Source organism: Leptonychotes weddellii, chromosome 7 (assembly GCF_054177405.1).
Source record: "Leptonychotes weddellii isolate Sample4059 chromosome 7, ASM5417740v2, whole genome shotgun sequence".
NCBI lineage: Eukaryota > Metazoa > Chordata > Mammalia > Carnivora > Phocidae > Leptonychotes > Leptonychotes weddellii.
The window spans coordinates 31,098,655-31,117,675 of record NC_138375.1 but is presented as its reverse complement, the minus strand read 5'-3'; the positions used below and the strand labels follow the sequence as shown (position 1 = coordinate 31,117,675).

The following is a 19,021-nucleotide window of genomic DNA, read 5'->3' as shown; positions in this document are numbered from 1 at the left end:
CGTCCCAGCTCCGTTGGGTGCCCCCTTGGGCGCCTGTCAGCCTCGGCTCCACGACGAGCACGGCCGACCGTGCGCCCTCCCACTTTCTGCCAAGCAGAGCCTGGCTGGCCCTCTCCCGGTGGCGGTGTGTTTCGCTGGCATCCGCCCTCTTTTCGCTCAGCCGGGGGGTTCCGTTCGCGGCCGCAGTGGAGCCGGGAAGCCCGGGACCTGGGGGCGGGGGCAGCACCCGAGCTGGCGCCGAGCCAGGTGATCCTCGGCCGCACCGCGGCCCCTGTACCCCACCGCCTGTTTCTCATCACCGCGTTCACTCGCGGCGCCCACCAGACAGTGCTGGGATCCGGCGCCACTAACAGCCCCGGAGCAAAGGTCAGGGGCGCTGGGTGCCGTCCCTCCCTCTGTCCCTGGAGGGCTAGCGCCGGCCTTTTGCCGGTCGCACTTCCCGGCCTTCCCGCTAGCCCTTCGGCGGGTAGCTCCGAGCCGCCGGCGTGTCTGCCACCGCGCGGATTTGTGCCCCGTGTCTGTCGCAGCGCCGCCCGTTTGTCACAGCTGGACTGTTTTCTCAGCGACGGCACCGTTGACTTCGCCACGCGGCTGTTTCTCGGGGGCAACGCCGCTAGTGTCGCCCAGTTGGCATTTCTCTAGTCGCGCCCATCTGGCCATTTCAAAGGTGCGGTTTCCCTACTTTCTCCGACCGTAAGGTGTCTTGTGGCGGCGCGGCGGCGAGGGTGCAGCCCGCCGCCTCTCTGTGGCCCTTTGCTAGCAGAGCCGGGCCGCGCGCTCCCTTTCCCAGCGAGGACAGCAGGACAGACCGCCTCCCTCCCGACGGGAGAACAATTTCTGACCGCGCCGCGCGGCTCTCTGTCTCAGAAGCTCGGGACTTGGCGGTCATCATCCACTTCTTGCTTTTTAGCAGATTTTGACTTAGCGGTGCGTGGGATTTCTTGGCGGTAGCAAGTCCGGTGTAGTCGGGCCGCGATTTCCGCAGCTTGCACCAGTCCGGGAGCCGCGGCGAGGGCGATTTTCTCAGCCGCCGCAGACCCGGCTTTAGGCGGATCGAGGGTTTAGCCAGGCCTGGGACTTCTTGGTGAAAGGAAGTCCACGTTGACTCTTGGCAAATCAGTATTTAATCCTGCCTTGGAGATTTCTTAGTCCGACCCAATCCCGGGTTAGCCATTTCTTAGCGCAACGTGAGGCGCTTTAGTTGAGCCAAAGTTTTCCACTCCTAGTAAGTCCGAAAAACCCGTGCCTGGGATATCTAAGATCCATTCAAGACCGAACATGTCCAGATTTTCCAGGAAACTGTACCTGTTTATCAGGCCTGCCATTTCTCAACGGTAGCAAATCGTGGTTTGGAAACAAATATGCCTGTTATTAGGTCCGACAGAAGTAGGAGTCCAATGGCAACACCGATTTTTTGGGTCGTATTTCGTTGTTTTTGCTTTTTGTGTCTTGTTCTGTTCTGTTGTGTTTGCAATAGGAAGTCCACCTTAGCTATGCTTTTAATACTAAGTCCGGGAGAAGTCCAGTGCAACAGACTACAAAAATTTCTTATTCGTGGGAAATTTTAGAAATTCAGATTTAACTGGTTTTGGTTGTCAGCCTCACAGAAGTCAGTGTATATTTGCTAAAGCCATTTCTGATTTGGTAAGCTCTGGGGTGTTCTGTCTGAACAATGGTAGCATCATTAGCCCTTAGAAGTCGGATGTGTACTGGCATAAGCGATTTTTCGATCATACCAATGCTGGATTCGCCCCTTCAAAGTCGGTATAAACTGGGAGAAATAATAATTTCTTCATCCTAGCATTCTGTAAATCTAGATCTAGCTGCGTTTCTGTTTATTATGCCATCAAAGTGTGTATATAGGCAACAGTGATTTCTTAATCACGGTAAGTTAGGAGCTGGAAACACCAGGTCGGCCAATCATTTGTTAATATGAAAGTCTGTAAAATTGGTATATACTGCTGAAAACAATTTCTTCATCATGGGAAGTTTTGATTCTGCAAGAGACAGTCTGCCTTCGCTGCTCATTCCTAGCAGTACCAAGTGATGTTTCGGCAATAGGAAGTTCAAACGTAATGGTGCTTTTTCTTAGAGTCCAGTAGAAGTCAGTGCCCACTAGCTGAAAAGATTTCTTGTGCACAGCGAGTTCAAGGCAATCCTGATTTAGCTATGTTTGTGTTTAATGACCCTGTAGAAGTCGAGTTCTTAATCATGACAATGCTGTGTTCACAAGTGAAGGCGGCTGTGAAGTCCGTGCAGAAGGCTGATGAGATTATTTAGGTGTCACAAATACGGGTTTAGTCGTGTCAGGCATTTCTTAGTCCTCCTTCCTCTCGGTTTGTGTGTACCGAATACCAGATTCCGCTGACAGGAATGTCATAATCGTAGGACAGCACCATTTAGCATGTTTGCAATTTCTTTCCTTGGGTGAGTTCTCTGGATGTATTTGCTCCGTTAGTTTCTTATTTCCCCGCAGCGTATTTTCCCTTGAAATCCATGCGTTTGATTTCCTTTTGTGTTAACAAGGGTTCCCACCAACGTCTCTTGACATTGGCAGTTTATCGAATGCTTATTTTATTTGTTACTTCCTGAATTTCACTCTAGTATGTTTTCTACTTATTTCCTTGAGCATTTTACCGCTCAGCTGCCTGCTGACCTGCATTCACCTACAAGCCAGAGACAAAGCCCCGTCTGGGCCCGGCAGGTGCGGGGTCTCTGGGCTTTGTGCAGGCTGCTCCAGTCCTGCCAGACAGAAGGAGCACTCTGTCTGCTTTATGGCTTGTAGCTCCACTCCGACAGTTCTTGGTTTGGGCACCATTCCTAGTGCTTACTGAACAGTTTCTCCTACTCAGGACCCCAAGGTTCTCTGTGCCATCTCTTCCTCAGTCCCAGCACCACTGGTTTCCCTGGGCTGGCCTGTCCATCGTTGAGTGACGACAAGTGAGGCCGCCGGTTTGGAACTTGTGCTCGCTGGAAAGCTATCCTCTTCATGCCCTTAATATCGTATATTTTCTTTGTTGGGTTAGTTTCTGTACGGTATGCTTATTTTTCCGTTTCATTTCGGCTTGTTTTCTTTCCGCTTTGTTTTGGTAATGGGACAAGGACCCGGAGCTGGAGTTCTGGGTGTCCTCTACAATGTTATCCTGTTTCATTTTGTCTACTGATTTGTTACCACTGGTCTCATGACTTCTACCTTGCCTCCGCCCACAAGCCCAGGAGAGCACAAATACCCAGGCTGTGGTACTGCTGCACGCTTTGCCAATTTACTCTGTGCAAAGCTTGAGTCCTCCCGATCAGGGGCCTCCTCCGTGATGGAGCATTTTCTTGGCTGTGTGAAAGGGGCTTGGGATTCCACCAAGGTGGCACCAGAGCCCCAGCCTCCATCTGTGCTGTGCTCAGAAGATTCTGGGCCTCGCCTGCTCCCTTTCTATCCTGTGCTGGGAGAGTCCCCAGGCCACGGTGGTGGTTTGGATTCGGGACTGCTTTCCAGTCCTTGTTGGCGGCTTCGCTGGGTCTACCTACAAAATGACGTCTGTCCCAGAGCCCAGAGCACCTTGGAACCAAGACCCGCTCTGCCCACTGTGAGCTTTGGGCCTGGGACACAGAAGAAGCCAGAAGCATCCTCAGGAGAGATGGACCCTCAAGAGGAACCTGAGCCACTCACCCACCAGCAGCTTGCCTCCACCAGGACGACCCGCCTGGCCACACACGGCTGGACAGGGAGACCTGACAGTGGGCATCCTTCGGAGCAGGAGCACCCCAGACCTCCCCTCCGTGCCTGGGAGAGGCATGTCCGGGTGTTCTCAGGCTGCCTGGAGTGGATTGGTCACACCGTGTACAGCATGAGTTACAGCTGTTGCCCCTGCATCTTTGGGTCTAAGGAGCTCTGAGGTTGAGGCAGGAGCCTTTTTCTGTCTTCCCTCGGGAAGAGATTCTCATTTGTGAAACTTGCGAAATAAAAAAGTATTAAGATGTGGCTTCAGAGTTCAATGTCCGGTTCTGCTTCTTGGGCTCTGAAGTTCTCCTTTTCCTTACAGGTCGCTGACTACACTCAGGCTCCTTATATATTCCACATTAAAAAGTACGACTTAGCTTTGTTCCTGTTTCTTCACTTCCAAAAGCTGGTGTACACAGAGGCAAATTGGTTTCTTTCTCCTGGCCAGTCCTGGGAAATCACGATTTAACTCTGTTTATATTTGCCACCTCAGTGGAGTCATTGTATACTGGTGAATGTGATATCTTCTTGCTAGGAATATCCTAAAAATTACCACATGGACTTGTTTCTTTTTCTTCACAATCAAGAAGTCGGTGTACAGTGGGGAAAAGCGATTTCTTTCTCCTCACAAGTTCTGGGATATCAAGATTTAACTCTGTTTATTTTGCCATCTCTGTAGAAGTCGTTGTATACTGGTGAACATGGTATCTTTCTGCTAGTAATATGATAAAAATTACCACATGGACTTGTTTATTTTTCCTCACATTCAAGAAGTCTGTGTACAGTGGGGAAAAACGATTTCTTTCTCCTCACAAGTTCTGGGATATCACGATTTAACTGTGTTCATTTTTGCCACCTCAGTGGAAGTCGTTGTATGCTGGTGAACATGGTATCTTTCTGCTAGCAATATCAAAAAATTACCAGTTGCACTTGTTAATTTTTCCTCACATTCAAGGAGTCGGTGTACAGTGGGAAAAAATGATTTCTTTCTCCTCACAAATTCTGGGGTATCACAATGTAACTGCTTATTTTTGCCACCTCAGTGGATGCGTTTTATGTTGGTGAACAGGACATCTTTGTGCTAGCAACATCCAAAAATTACCACACTGACTTTTTTATTTTTCCTCACATTCAAGGAGTCGGTGTATAGTGCGGAAAAACGATTTATTTCTCCTCACAAGTTCTGGGATATCACGATTTAACTCTGTTTATTTTTGCCACCTCAGTGGAAGTCATTGTATGCTAGTGAACATGTTATCTTTCTGCTAGAAATATCCTAAAAATTACCACATGGACTTGTTTCTTTTTCTTCACAATCAAGAAATCGGTGTACAGTGGGGAAAAGCGATTTCTTTCTCCTCACAAGTTCTGGGATATCAAGATTTAACTGTTTATTTTGCCATCTCTGTAGAAGTCGTTGTATACTGGTGAACACGATATCTTTCTGCTAGTAATATGATAAAAATTACCACATGGACATGTTTATTTTTCCTCATATTCAAGAAGTCAGTGTACAGTAGGGAAAAACGATTTCTTTCTCCTCAGATGTTCTGGGATATCACGATTTAACTCTGTTTATTTTTGCCACCTCAGTGGAAGTCGCTGTATGATGGTGAACACTATATCTTTCTGCTAGTAATATCAAAAAATTACCACATGGACTTGTTTATTTTTCCTCACATTCAAGAAGTCCGTGTACAGTGGGGGAAAAACGATTTCTTTCTCCTCACAAGTTCTGGGATATCACGATTTAACTCTGTTTATTTTTGCCACCTCAGTGGAAGTCATTGTATGCTAGTGAACATGTTATCTTTCTGCTAGAAATATCCTAAAAATTACCACATGGACTTGTTTTCTTTTTCTTCACAATCAAGAAATCGGTGTACAATGGGGAAAAGCGATTTCTTTCTCCTCACAAGTTCTGGGATATCACGATTTAACTCTGTTTATTTTTGCCATCTCTGTAGAATTCGTTGTATATTGGTGAACACAATATCTTTCTGTTTGGAATATCAAAAAATTACCACATGGACTTGTTTCTTTTTCCTCACATTCAAGAAGTCCGTGTACAGTGGGGGGAAAACGATTTCTTTCTCCTCACAAGTTCTGGGATATCACAATGTAACTGCTTATTTTTGCCACCTCAGTGGATGTCGTTGTATGTTGGTGAACAGGACATCTTTGTGCTAGCAACATCCAAAAATTACCACATTGACTTTTTTATTTTTCCTGACATTCAAGGAGTCGGTGTAAAGTGGGGAAAAACGATTTCTTTCTCCTCAGATGTTCTGGGATATCACGATTTAACTCTGCTTATTTTGCCATCTCTGTAGAAGTCGTTGTATACTGGTGAACACGATATCTTTCTGCTAGTAATATAAAAAAATTACCATATGGACTTGTTTATTTTTCCTCACATTCAAGAAGTCCGTGTACAGTGGGGGAAAAACGATTTCTTTCTCCTCACAAATTCTGGGATATCACGATTTAACTCTGTTTATTTTTGCCATCTCTGTAGAAGTCGTTGTATATTGGTGAACACAATATCTTTCTGTTTGGAATATCAAAAAATTACCACATGGACTTGTTTCTTTTTCCTCACATTCAAGAAGTCGGTGTACAGTGGGTAAAAACGATTTCTTTCTCACAAGTTCTGGGATATCACGATTTAACTTTATTTGTATTTGCCACCTCAGTGGAAGTCGTTGTATACTGATGAACATGATCTTTCTGCTAGCAATATCATGAAGTTTACCACATGGATTTATTTTTCCTCACATTCAAGAAGTCTGTGTACAGTGGGGAAAACAATTTCTTTCTCCTTAGGAGTCTGGGATATCACGATTTAACTTTGCTTGTATTTGCCACCTCAGTGGGGAAGTTGTTGTATACTTTTGAATAGAATATCTAGATATTGCTAGATACTGCTAGCAATATCATACAAATTACCACATGGACTTGTTTCTTTTTTTTTTTTCCCAAAGATTTTATTTATTTGACAGAGAGATAGACAGCTAGAGAGGGAACACAAGCAGGGGGAGTGGGAGAGGGAGAAGGAGGCTCCCTGCGGAGCAGGGAGCCCAGAGGCGGGGCTCAATGCCAGGACCCTGGGATCATGACCTGAGCCGAAGGCAGACGCTTAACGACTGAGCCACCCAGGCGCCCCTGGACTTGTTTCTTTTAACTCGCATTCAAGAAGTCGGTGTACAGTGGGGAACAAAGATTTCTTTCTCTTCCGAAGTTCTGGTAAACTGTAATTTAACTTTGTTGTATTTGCCACTTCAGTGGAAGTCGTTGTGTGCTGGTGAACACGATATATTTCTTCTAGCAATATCTTAAAAAGTATTACTTAGAGCTGTTCCTTTTCTTCACTTCATAGAAGTCGGTGTACAGTGGGCAAAATGATTTCTTTCTCCTCCTAAGTTCTGGGATATCAAAATTTAACTTTGTACTTGCCACCTAAGTGGATGTCTTTTTTTTTTTTTAAAGATTTTATGTATTTATTTGACAGAGAGGGAACATGAGCAGGGGGAGAGGGAGAAGCAGGCTTCGGAGCAGGGAGCCCGAGGCAGGGCTCGATCCCAGGGCTCTGGGATCATGACCTGAGCCGAAGGCAGACACTTAACAACTGAGCCACCCAGGTGCCCCTTCCTTCCTGTTTAATCACTTCATGGAATTCAGTTTGCAGTGGGGAAGAAGCGATTTCTTTCTCCTTGCAAATTCTGGGAAATCGGGCATTAACTTTTTTTTGCATTTGCCATCTCGGTGGCACAAGTCATTGTACACTGGTGAACAAGATATCTTCCTGCTAGTAATATCTTAAAAAGCATGTCTTAGCTTCCTTCCTCTTTCTTCACTTCCTAGAAGTCTGTGTACAGTGGGCGAAAATGATTTCTTTCTCCTCGAAAGTGCTGGGAAATCACAATTTAACTTTGTATTTGTGACATCAGTGAAAGTCATTGTACACTGGTAAACAGGATATCCTCTGCTAGCAATATCTTTAAAAAGTACGACTTAGCTTTGTTCCTTTTTCTCCACTTTCTAGATGTACAGTGGGGCAAAAGATTTCTTTCTCCTGGCAAGTTCTGGGAAACCACGACTAAACGTTGTCCCTGTGCCTGCACTTCTTTCTATAGTAGTCGATGTATACTGGTGAAAACGCGTTCCTGGTCCCAGCACATTCTTGTAAAGCAGGACTCAACTTTGCTTGCCGACCTCTGGGAAGTCCTCAGATGTACTGGGGAAATGCATTTCTTGTTTAAAACGTTTTTGTTCCATTTATTATGTTACCTCTTCTTATTTCACCTTTGATCAGTCGAGCCCTTCAGGTCTCAGCTGTGTGCGAGCCGACCGGGTGGGCTTGGAGGCAGGGCGCTGCGCTGGGTCTCCACCGTGCGCCGGCGGAGCCCGGATTTTCCGGCGCTGCTCCTCCTCTCCGCCCCCGGGTTTCCTGCAGCACTTCCGCCAGCAGCCTAGGGGCGCTTCCTCCTTTTCTGCAGCACTGCTCCAAGCCAGCAGCAGATGGTTTCCGGTTCGCTTAGACCGTAGGTGCTCCTTTGGTGGTGATGTGGGTTCTCGGGCAGTTTGGGTTGCGTCAGCTGGTTCTCGCGCCCGAGCCGCACTGCATTTGCACCGCGCAGGCATTTTGTCAGCACTTTCGCCAGTAGCACGGCGTCACTGTTTTTGTGTCACTGATCATTTGCACCAAGTCGGCCTTTTCTTGGCACCACCATTCCTCCAAGCCAAAAGTTTCTGGGTGCCAGCGCTGCTAATGCCTGGGATGGGCTGTTTCTTGGTCGCAGCTCTAGCTTTCCTCCAAGCCGAATGGGTCTTGCTAGCAACACGCTGGGAGGTCGCGTCTGCAGTTTGCCTTCAGCACTCAGTGTCACTAGGGGGGTGAATCTGGGCTTTGGGGATTCCAGCACCGCTAGTGGAGCCATCGTGCTGTTTGTGGGTCTTGGAGTGACAGGACCTATGCCCACCCAGGCGGCTTCCCTTGGCCCGCCCCGAGCAAAAAGTGCAGACCAGTGCCCAGAGAGACCCTGGCGGGTAGGACGTTCGGTAGACGCGCCCTTCGCAGTGCCCTGATGCTGCTGCAGGCTTTGTCCTCCCACCCGGCCAGCAGTGCGCGCTCCACACTCACCGCAGAATTGTCTGGGGTTTTCCGGGTCTGGGGGCCTTGAGATTTCTGCTCCTGGCTTCCACTATATCTTCCTCTTTGAAATGAATATCATTTACAATAACATCTTTCCGTTTCCTAACGGAAAGAAAAAGTTTGCTTTCATGTTTCTTTGCAAAATGCTCGTTGTCTTTCTCAGTATAATTACAGAGAAATATTTGGGGAAGGGTGTTTGGGGGGGTAGTGTGTGTTTGGGGTGTTTTGTCTTTGCTTTAACTGTAAGTACCACCATTGTCATCGTCGTGGCTGTGAGTGGAAGTGTGGAATGTGTAAGAAGAAAGCAAGGGTCCCGTAACACCTGAGGGCCTACCTGACTAGGCTTTGAGAAATGTTTCCCCTGGCTTTTTCTTTTATATTAAAGATTTTATTTATTTTATTTTAGAGGGGGAGAGAGAGGCAGAGAGAGTGAGAGAATCTCAAGCTGACCCCTTGCTGACCACTAAGCAGATGCCAGGCTCCATATCAGGACCCTGGGATCACGACCTGAGCCAAACCAAGACCCGGGTGCTTAACCCACTGAGCCACCCAGTTGCCCCATCCCCTGGCTTTTTTAATGTTCCCTAAGGAGGGGCAGGTTTAGGGTTAAGCATAACCACTAACAAAAGTTGCTGCCACACTGTAGGCCTCAAAAAAAGTGAGCCTTAACGTCTGAGTAGGTCGAGTAGAATGTAAGTGATGGAGAGATATTGACCTGCAGAAAGACCCCACTAGATATGCCCTAGCCCTTTCTTAGTGTTAAAGCCCTCATCTGTCCAAGATAGATTGAAAAGGTGTTACTTTATTCCATAGTCTGACCACAGGATGATAGCTTTGCTATTTCAGATCAGAAGGAATTCCTCCTCACATTTGAATGTAGGCTTATCTTATGAAAGATAATGGCTGAGAAAAATACTACCTGAGAAAGGTAAAAGCAATCTCAAAATCAAAGAACTGGGTGGTGCTATGTACTTATCTTAGTGTTGTCAGGAGCTGTCCTGGGACTCACAAGTAGGCATTGGTGTTCTCTTCTTTAATATAAAGTTTCACAGAACACCAACATCAGAGAAATCCACTCACTGCTAGTGATGGATCAGGACAAAAACAAAACTACTCTGCAATCATATCTGAACAGGAGCACATGAATATTACCCTAACCACAAAAATGTTCCCTGTTTAGCAGAAATGGGCAGACTTACCTCAGAATAGCTACGGGGGAGGCATCCTTGGATAACTTGATATATTCCCCGAGAACTTTGGAATGGACCTGAAAGTAATCTGAAGTTCAGAGGCATGACATTACAGGATGGCTTATAAAGTGGAAAGGAGAAACGTCTTTAACCTTTACAGTGATTGGATATTATGGGGGGGGGGGGGGAATGTTCCAGATGGCAGGGAATTGAGTGAAAGTGATTATATTACACTATTTTGGGGAGATGATAAATTTCATTTATGATTTTCAGAGGCATTTAAAGAAATAACCTAAGTTTTGCTTATGTTCATGAAATAGGCTAGATTGAGTTTTGCTTACATGGCTTAAATGGTTCTGTCTGCTTGGGGGGGTTCAAACCTGGTCTCCATTTGAATTTATATGAACCATAGAAGACCCCAAATATCCAAAGCAATTCTGAGGAAAAAGGACAAAGCTGGAGGCATCATACTTCCTGAAGATATAAAAATTAAAAAATTAATAAGCTAATAAAATGGTACTAGTATAAATGTAGCTAATAAAATGGTACTAGTATAAATTAATAAGCTAATAAAATGGTACTAGTATAAATGCAGACACATAGATTAATGGAACAGAATAGAGAGCTCAGATTTAAACCCCTACATACACAGTCAATTAATATTAGATAAGGGAGCCAAGAGCACCCAATTGCAAAAGGATAGTCTTTTCCACAAATGGTTTTGGGAAAACTGGATGATCATGTGCAGAACGATGAAATTAGACCCCTACCTTATACCACTCACAAAAATTAACTCAAAATGGATCAAAGACTGTATTACATTATTATAATTATAATCTTAAGTATATTAACTACACATTTTTTCCTTGTGGTTACCATGACTCTTACATAAAATATCTTAAACCCATTTCAAACTGGTAATACCCTATTTTGAATTGATAACAAATTAACTTTGATAGCATTCCTAAACTTTACACTTTTACTTTCCCTCACATTTTAAGTTACTGATACTATATTTTGCATATTTTATATTGCATATCCAATAACAGATTATTATAGTCATGGTTTTAATATATTTGTTTTAAAACATTTTTTTAAAAAGATTTTATTTATTTATTTGAGAGAGGGAGAACAAGCAGAGGGAAAGGGAGAGGGAGAAGCAGGCTCCACACTGAGCAGGGAGCCCAATATAGGGCTCGATCCCAGGACTCTGGGATCATGACCAGAGCCAAGGCTCAACTGACTGAATCACAGAGGAGCCCCTGCTTTTAAACTTTTAAACTAGAGTTGTGATAAATTATGAACCACCATCACCATATTACAGATTTAACCTTATATAATTACCATTACCAGCGAGTTTTATACTACTGCTTATGTTTTTATGATGTTAATTAGCATCCTTTTAATTCTACTCAAAGAACTCTCTTTACCATTTCTTGAGAAACAGGTCTAGTGGTAATGAACCACCTCAGCTTTTGTTTGTTTGGGAGTCTTTATCTCACCTTCATTTCTGAATGACAGCTTTTCCAGGTATAGAATTCTTGGTTGACAGTTTTTAATTTCAATATTTTAAATATATCATCCCATTTTCTCCTGGCATGAAGAATTTTCTATTCAGAAATCTGCCAGTGGTCTCATTGGGATTCTCTTCTATGCAACTTGTCTCTTTCTGTTTCAGTAGAGATAAAATTGATATATAACATGATATTAGTTTCATGTGTACAACATGATTTGATACTTGTGTATATTGGGAAATGATCATCACCACAATAAGTCTAGTTAACCATTACCACACATAGGTACAATGTTTTTTCTTCTGATAGGAACTTTTACGATTTACTTTCTTAGTAATTTTCAAATATAAAGTACAGTGTTATTAACTATAATCACCATGCTCTACATTATATCCCCATGACTTATTTATTTTATCACTGCAAGTTTGTACCTCTAGACCACCTTTGCCCATTCTGCCCACCTTCCACCCCTGCCTCTGGCAATGACCAATCTGTTGTAGCTATTTAGTTTTGTTTCAGATTCCACACTTGTGAGATCATATAGTATTTGTCTTTCTCTGACTTATTTACCCCTGCACAGTGTAAATGTGGTGCTGTGCTTATGAATCAGCCAGACCCAAACACAAGGGGCACTAGGACCAAGAATACAACCCTAGGGAGCATCTACCAACCTCTGAATTTGAAACCTGCTCCCTGCAGAGAGCAATGCCTCCTAAAAGGAGGCTTTCCCACACTGCTGGCAAAAGTGCTGCAGAAATCCGGGTGGGTAGGGGAGAACCAGTGGGATGAAACCATGGATCCCACAGGGCACCCCAGCTCCACAGTCAACTCGGTTTAGAGCCCACACAGCTGAGATCTGAAAGGCTCATACCCATCAAAAAGTGAAATAAGCGGTGAAGGGGCGCCTGGGTAGCTCAGTCGTTAAGCGTCTGCCTTCCGCTCACGTCATGAACCCAGAGTCGTGGGATCAAGCCCTGCATTGGGCTCCCTGCTCCGCGGGAAAGCTGCTTCTCCCTTTCCCACTCCCCTTGCTTGTGTTCCCTCTCTTGCTGGCTCTGTCTGTCAAATAAATAAATAAATAAATAAATAAATCTTTTTAAAAAAGAAAGAAAGAAAGAAGCGGTGAAATAATAAATGGAACAAACGTGTATTCAACAAGAAACCCCTATCCCCAGTATATCTGAAAGACTTCCCCAGAAGTCAAACAAACCCAAGTCCTAATGCAGAGGACGGCTTGGAGGAAGAGCTTCCCCAGTGTACACCGACTTCTAGGAGGACAAGAAACCCTAAGCAAAGTCCTATGATTTAGATAGAGTGAGGAGGAAGATCTGGTTTTCACTGGTATACAACGAATCCCTAGGGTTAGCAAGCAAACAAAGATGAGTTCTGTTTTTCAATAATGTGGTAGGACCAATAAATCATTTTCACCATATACATTTAATTCTGTAGAGGAAGTGAAGACACAAGGACGAAGTTTAATCCAGAGCTCCTAGAACTGGCCAAAAGAAAGAAATCGTTTTACCCATGTATTCGACTTCTAGGGGGTGAAGAAAAAGGAGCAAAGCTAAGTCATACTTTTTAAGATATTGCTGGCAGAAAGATATCATGTTTACCAGTAAACACTGACTTCCACATAGGTGGCAAATGCAAAAAAAAAAAAAAAAAGTTAAATTGTGATTTCCCAGAACTTGTGAAGAGAAATAACTAATTTTCCCCACTGTACACAGACTTCTAAAAAGTGAGGAAAAAGGAAAAACTCAAAGTCATACTTTTTTTTTATTTAAGTAGGCACCATACCCAACATGGAGCCTTGAACTCACGACCCTGAGAGAGAGACCTAAGCTGAGTTCAAGAGTCCATCACTTAACAAACTGAGCCACCCACTGGCCCTCAATGTCCTATTTTTATACTGCTAGTGGGAAGATACCGAGTTTACCAGTATACAATGACTTCTCCTGGTGGCAAAAATAAACAAAGTTAAATCGTGATATCCCAGAACTTGGGAGAGAAAGAAATCGTTTTCTGCCACTGTACACTGACTTCTTGAATGTAAAGAAAAATAAAGAAGTGCATAAGGTAATTTTTATGTTATTGCTAGCAAGAAGATATCCTGTTCACCAGCATACAACCACTTCCACTGAGGTGGCAAATATAAACATAGCTAAATCGTGATTTCCCAGGAATTGTAAGGAGAAAGCAATTGTTTTCCCCCACTGTATGCTGACTTCTTGAATGTGAAGAAAAATAAAGAAGTCCATCTGGTAATTTTTATCATATTACTAGCAGAATGATACCATGTTCACCAGCATACAACGACTTCCACTGAGGTGGCAAAAATGAACATGAGTTAATCGTGATATCCCAGAATTTATGAGGAGAAAGAAGTCGTTTTTCCCCACTGTACACCGACTTCTTGAATGTGAGGAAAAATAAACAAGTCGATGTGGTAATTCTTAGGATATTGCTGGCAGAAAGATATCGTATTCACCATCATACAACGACTTCCACTGAGGTGGCAAATACAAATAAAGTTAAATTGTGATATCCCAGAATTTGTGAGGAGAAAGAAGTCATTTTTCCCCACTGTACACCGACTCCTTGAATGTGAAGAAAAATTAACAAGTCCAACTGGTAATTTTTTGATATTGCTAGCAGAAAGATATCATCAGCATACAACGACTTCTACAGAGATGGCAGAAATAAACAGTTAAATCTTGATATCCCAGAACTTGTGAGGAGAAAGAAATTGTTTTTCCCTATTGTACACCAACTTCTTGAATGTGAGGAAAAATAAATAAGTCCATCTGGTAATTTTTATCATATTACTAGCAGAAAGATACCATGTTCACCACCATACAACGACTTCCACTGAGGTGGCAAAAATGAACAGAGTTAAATCGTGATATCCCAGAACTTGTGAGGAGAAAGAAATCGTTTTTCCCCACTGTACACCGACTTCTTGATTGTGAAGAAAAAGAAACAAGTCCATGTGGTCATTTTTAGGATATTACTAGCAGAAAGATACCGTGTTCACCAGTATACAACAACTTCTACAGAGATGGCAAAATAAACAGAGTTAAATCTTGATATCCCAGAACTTGTGAGGAGAAAGAAATCGCTTTTCCCCACTGTACACCGACTTCGTGATTGTGAAGAAAAAGAAACAAGTCCATGTGGTAATTTTTAGGATATTCCTAGCAAGAAGATATCACATTCACCAGTATACAATGACTCCACTGAGGTGGCAAATATAAACAGAGTTAAATCGTGATTTCCCAGGACTGGCCAGGAGAAAGAAACCAATTTGCCTCTGTGTACACCAGCTTTTGGAAGTGAAGAAACAGGAACAAAGCTAAGTCGTACTTTTTAATGTGGAATATATAAGGAGCCTGAGTGTAGTCAGCGACCTGTAAGGAAAAGGAGAACTTCAGAGCCCAAGAAGCAGAACCGGACATTGAACTCTGAAGCCACATCTTAATACTTTTTTATTTCGCAAGTTTCACAAATGAGAATCTCTTCCCGAGGGAAGACAGAAAAAGGCTCCTGCCTCAACCTCAGAGCTCCTTAGACCCAAAGATGCAGGGGCAACAGCTGTAACTCATGCTGTACACGGTGTGACCAATCCACTCCAGGCAGCCTGAGAACACCCGGACATGCCTCTCCCAGGCACGGAGGGGAGGTCTGGGGTGCTCCTGCTCCGAAGGATGCCCACTGTCAGGTCTCCCTGTCCAGCCGTGTGTGGCCAGGCGGGTCGTCCTGGTGGAGGCAAGCTGCTGGTGGGTGAGTGGCTCAGGTTCCTCTTGAGGGTCCATCTCTCCTGAGGATGCTTCTGGCTTCTTCTGTGTCCCAGGCCCAAAGCTCACAGTGGGCAGAGCGGGTCTTGGTTCCAAGGTGCTCTGGGCTCTGGGACAGACGTCATTTTGTAGGTAGACCCAGCGAAGCCGCCAACAAGGACTGGAAAGCAGTCCCGAATCCAAACCACCACCGTGGCCTGGGGACTCTCCCAGCACAGGATAGAAAGGGAGCAGGCGAGGCCCAGAATCTTCTGAGCACAGCACAGATGGAGGCTGGGGCTCTGGTGCCACCTTGGTGGAATCCCAAGCCCCTTTCACACAGCCAAGAAAATGCTCCATCACGGAGGAGGCCCCTGATCGGGAGGACTCAAGCTTTGCACAGAGTAAATTGGCAAAGCGTGCAGCAGTACCACAGCCTGGGTATTTGTGCTCTCCTGGGCTTGTGGGCGGAGGCAAGGTAGAAGTCATGAGACCAGTGGTAACAAATCAGTAGACAAAATGAAACAGGATAACATTGTAGAGGACACCCAGAACTCCAGCTCCGGGTCCTTGTCCCATTACCAAAACAAAGCGGAAAGAAAACAAGCCGAAATGAAACGGAAAAATAAGCATACCGTACAGAAACTAACCCAACAAAGAAAATATACGATATTAAGGGCATGAAGAGGATAGCTTTCCAGCGAGCACAAGTTCCAAACCGGCGGCCTCACTTGTCGTCACTCAACGATGGACAGGCCAGCCCAGGGAAACCAGTGGTGCTGGGACTGAGGAAGAGATGGCACAGAGAACCTTGGGGTCCTGAGTAGGAGAAACTGTTCAGTAAGCACTAGGAATGGTGCCCAAACCAAGAACTGTCGGAGTGGAGCTACAAGCCATAAAGCAGACAGAGTGCTCCTTCTGTCTGGCAGGACTGGAGCAGCCTGCACAAAGCCCAGAGACCCCGCACCTGCCGGGCCCAGACGGGGCTTTGTCTCTGGCTTGTAGGTGAATGCAGGTCAGCAGGCAGCTGAGCGGTAAAATGCTCAAGGAAATAAGTAGAAAACATACTAGAGTGAAATTCAGGAAGTAACAAATAAAATAAGCATTCGATAAACTGCCAATGTCAAGAGACGTTGGTGGGAACCCTTGTTAACACAAAAGGAAATCAAACGCATGGATTTCAAGGGAAAATACGCTGCGGGGAAATAAGAAACTAACGGAGCAAATACATCCAGAGAACTCACCCAAGGAAAGAAATTGCAAACATGCTAAATGGTGCTGTCCTACGATTATGACATTCCTGTCAGCGGAATCTGGTATTCGGTACACACAAACCGAGAGGAAGGAGGACTAAGAAATGCCTGACACGACTAAACCCGCATTTGTGACACCTAAATAATCTCATCAGCCTTCTGCACGGACTTCACAGCCGCCTTCACTTGTGAACACAGCATTGTCATGATTAAGAACTCGACTTCTACAGGGTCATTAAACACAAACATAGCTAAATCAGGATTGCCTTGAACTCGCTGTGCACAAGAAATCTTTTCAGCTAGTGGGCACTGACTTCTACTGGACTCTAAGAAAAAGCACCATTACGTTTGAACTTCCTATTGCCGAAACATCACTTGGTACTGCTAGGAATGAGCAGCGAAGGCAGACTGTCTCTTGCAGAATCAAAACTTCCCATGATGAAGAAATTGTTTTCAGCAGTATATACCAATTTTACAGACTTTCATATTAACAAATGATTGGCCGACCTGGTGTTTCCAGCTCCTAACTTACCGTGATTAAGAAATCACTGTTGCCTATATACACACTTTGATGGCATAATAAACAGAAACGCAGCTAGATCTAGATTTACAGAATGCTAGGATGAAGAAATTATTATTTCTCCCAGTTTATACCGACTTTGAAGGGGCGAATCCAGCATTGGTATGATCGAAAAATCGCTTATGCCAGTACACATCCGACTTCTAAGGGCTAATGATGCTACCATTGTTCAGACAGAACACCCCAGAGCTTACCAAATCAGAAATGGCTTTAGCAAATATACACTGACTTCTGTGAGACTGACAACCAAAACCAGTTAAATCTGAATTTCTAAAATTTCCCACGAATAAGAAATTTTTGTAGTCTGTTGAACTGGACTTCTCCCGGACTTAGTATTAAAAGCATAGCTAAGGTGGACTTCCTATTGCAAACACAACAGAACAGAACAAGACACAAAAAGCAAAAACAACGAAATACGACCCAAAAAATCGGTGTTGCCATTGGACTCCTACTTCTGTCGGACCTAATAACAGGCATATTTGTTTCCAAACCACGATTTGCTACCGTTGAGAAATGGCAGGCCTGATAAACAGGTACAGTTTCCTGGAAAATCTGGACATGTTCGGTCTTGAATGGATCTTAGATATTATCCCAGGCACGGGTTTTTCGGACTTACTAGGAGTGGAAAACTTTGGCTCAACTAAAGCGCCTCACGTTGCGCTAAGAAATGGCTAACCCGGGATTGGGTCGGACTAAGAAATCTCCAAGGCAGGATTAAATACTGATTTGCCAAGAGTCAACGTGGACTTCCTTTCACCAAGAAGTCCCAGGCCTGGCTAAACCCTCGATCCGCCTAAAGCCGGGTCTGCGGCGGCTGAGAAAATCGCCCTCGCCGCGGCTCCCGGACTGGTGCAAGCTGCGGAAATCGCGGCCCGACTACACCGGACTTGCTACCGCCAAGAAATCCCACGCACCGCTAAGTCAAAATCTGCTAAAAAGCAAGAAGTGGATGATGACCGCCAAGTCCCGAGCTTCTGAGACAGAGAGCCGCGCGGCGCGGTCAGAAATTGTTCTCCCGTCGGGAGGGAGGCGGTCTGTCCTGCTGTCCTCGCTGGGAAAGGGAGCGCGCGGCCCGGCTCTGCTAGCAAAGGGCCACAGAGAGGCGGCGGGCTGCACCCTCGCCGCCGCGCCGCCACAAGACACCTTACGGTCGGAGAAAGTAGGGAAACCGCACCTTTGAAATGGCCAGATGGGCGCGACTAGAGAAATGCCAACTGGGCGACACTAGCGGCGTTGCCCCCGAGAAACAGCCGCGTGGCGAAGTCAACGGTGCCGTCGCTGAGAAAACAGTCCAGCTGTGACAAACGGGCGGCGCTGCGACAGACACGGGGCACAAATCCGCGCGGTGGCAGACACGCCGGCGGCTCGGAGCTACCCGCCGAAGGGCTAGCGGGAAGGCCGGGAAGTGCGACCGGCAAAAGGCCGGCGCTAGCCCTCCAGGGACAGAGGGAGGGACGGCACCCAGCGCCCCTGACCTTTGCTCCGGGGCTGTTAGTGGCGCCGGATCCCAGCACTGTCTGGTGGGCGCCGCGAGTGAACGCGGTGATGAGAAACAGGCGGTGGGGTACAGGGGCCGCGGTGCGGCCGAGGATCACCTGGCTCGGCGCCAGCTCGGGTGCTGCCCCCGCCCCCAGGTCCCGGGCTTCCCGGCTCCACTGCGGCCGCGAACGGAACCCCCCGGCTGAGCGAAAAGAGGGCGGATGCCAGCGAAACACACCGCCACCGGGAGAGGGCCAGCCAGGCTCTGCTTGGCAGAAAGTGGGAGGGCGCACGGTCGGCCGTGCTCGTCGTGGAGCCGAGGCTGACAGGCGCCCAAGGGGGCACCCAACGGAGCTGGGACG

At 45.8% G+C, this 19,021-nt stretch overlaps 1 long non-coding RNA gene across 1 annotated transcript; it reads left to right on the top strand.

Moving 5' to 3' along the window:
• The first annotated feature begins 10 nt into the window (after positions 1 to 10).
• On the top strand, positions 11 to 6,460 carry LOC145722567 (uncharacterized). Its single transcript, XR_014146906.1, has 2 exons — positions 11 to 5,080; positions 5,449 to 6,460. It is a non-coding gene; the product is annotated as an uncharacterized LOC145722567 (long non-coding RNA).
• The last annotated feature ends 12,561 nt before the right edge of the window (positions 6,461 to 19,021 follow it).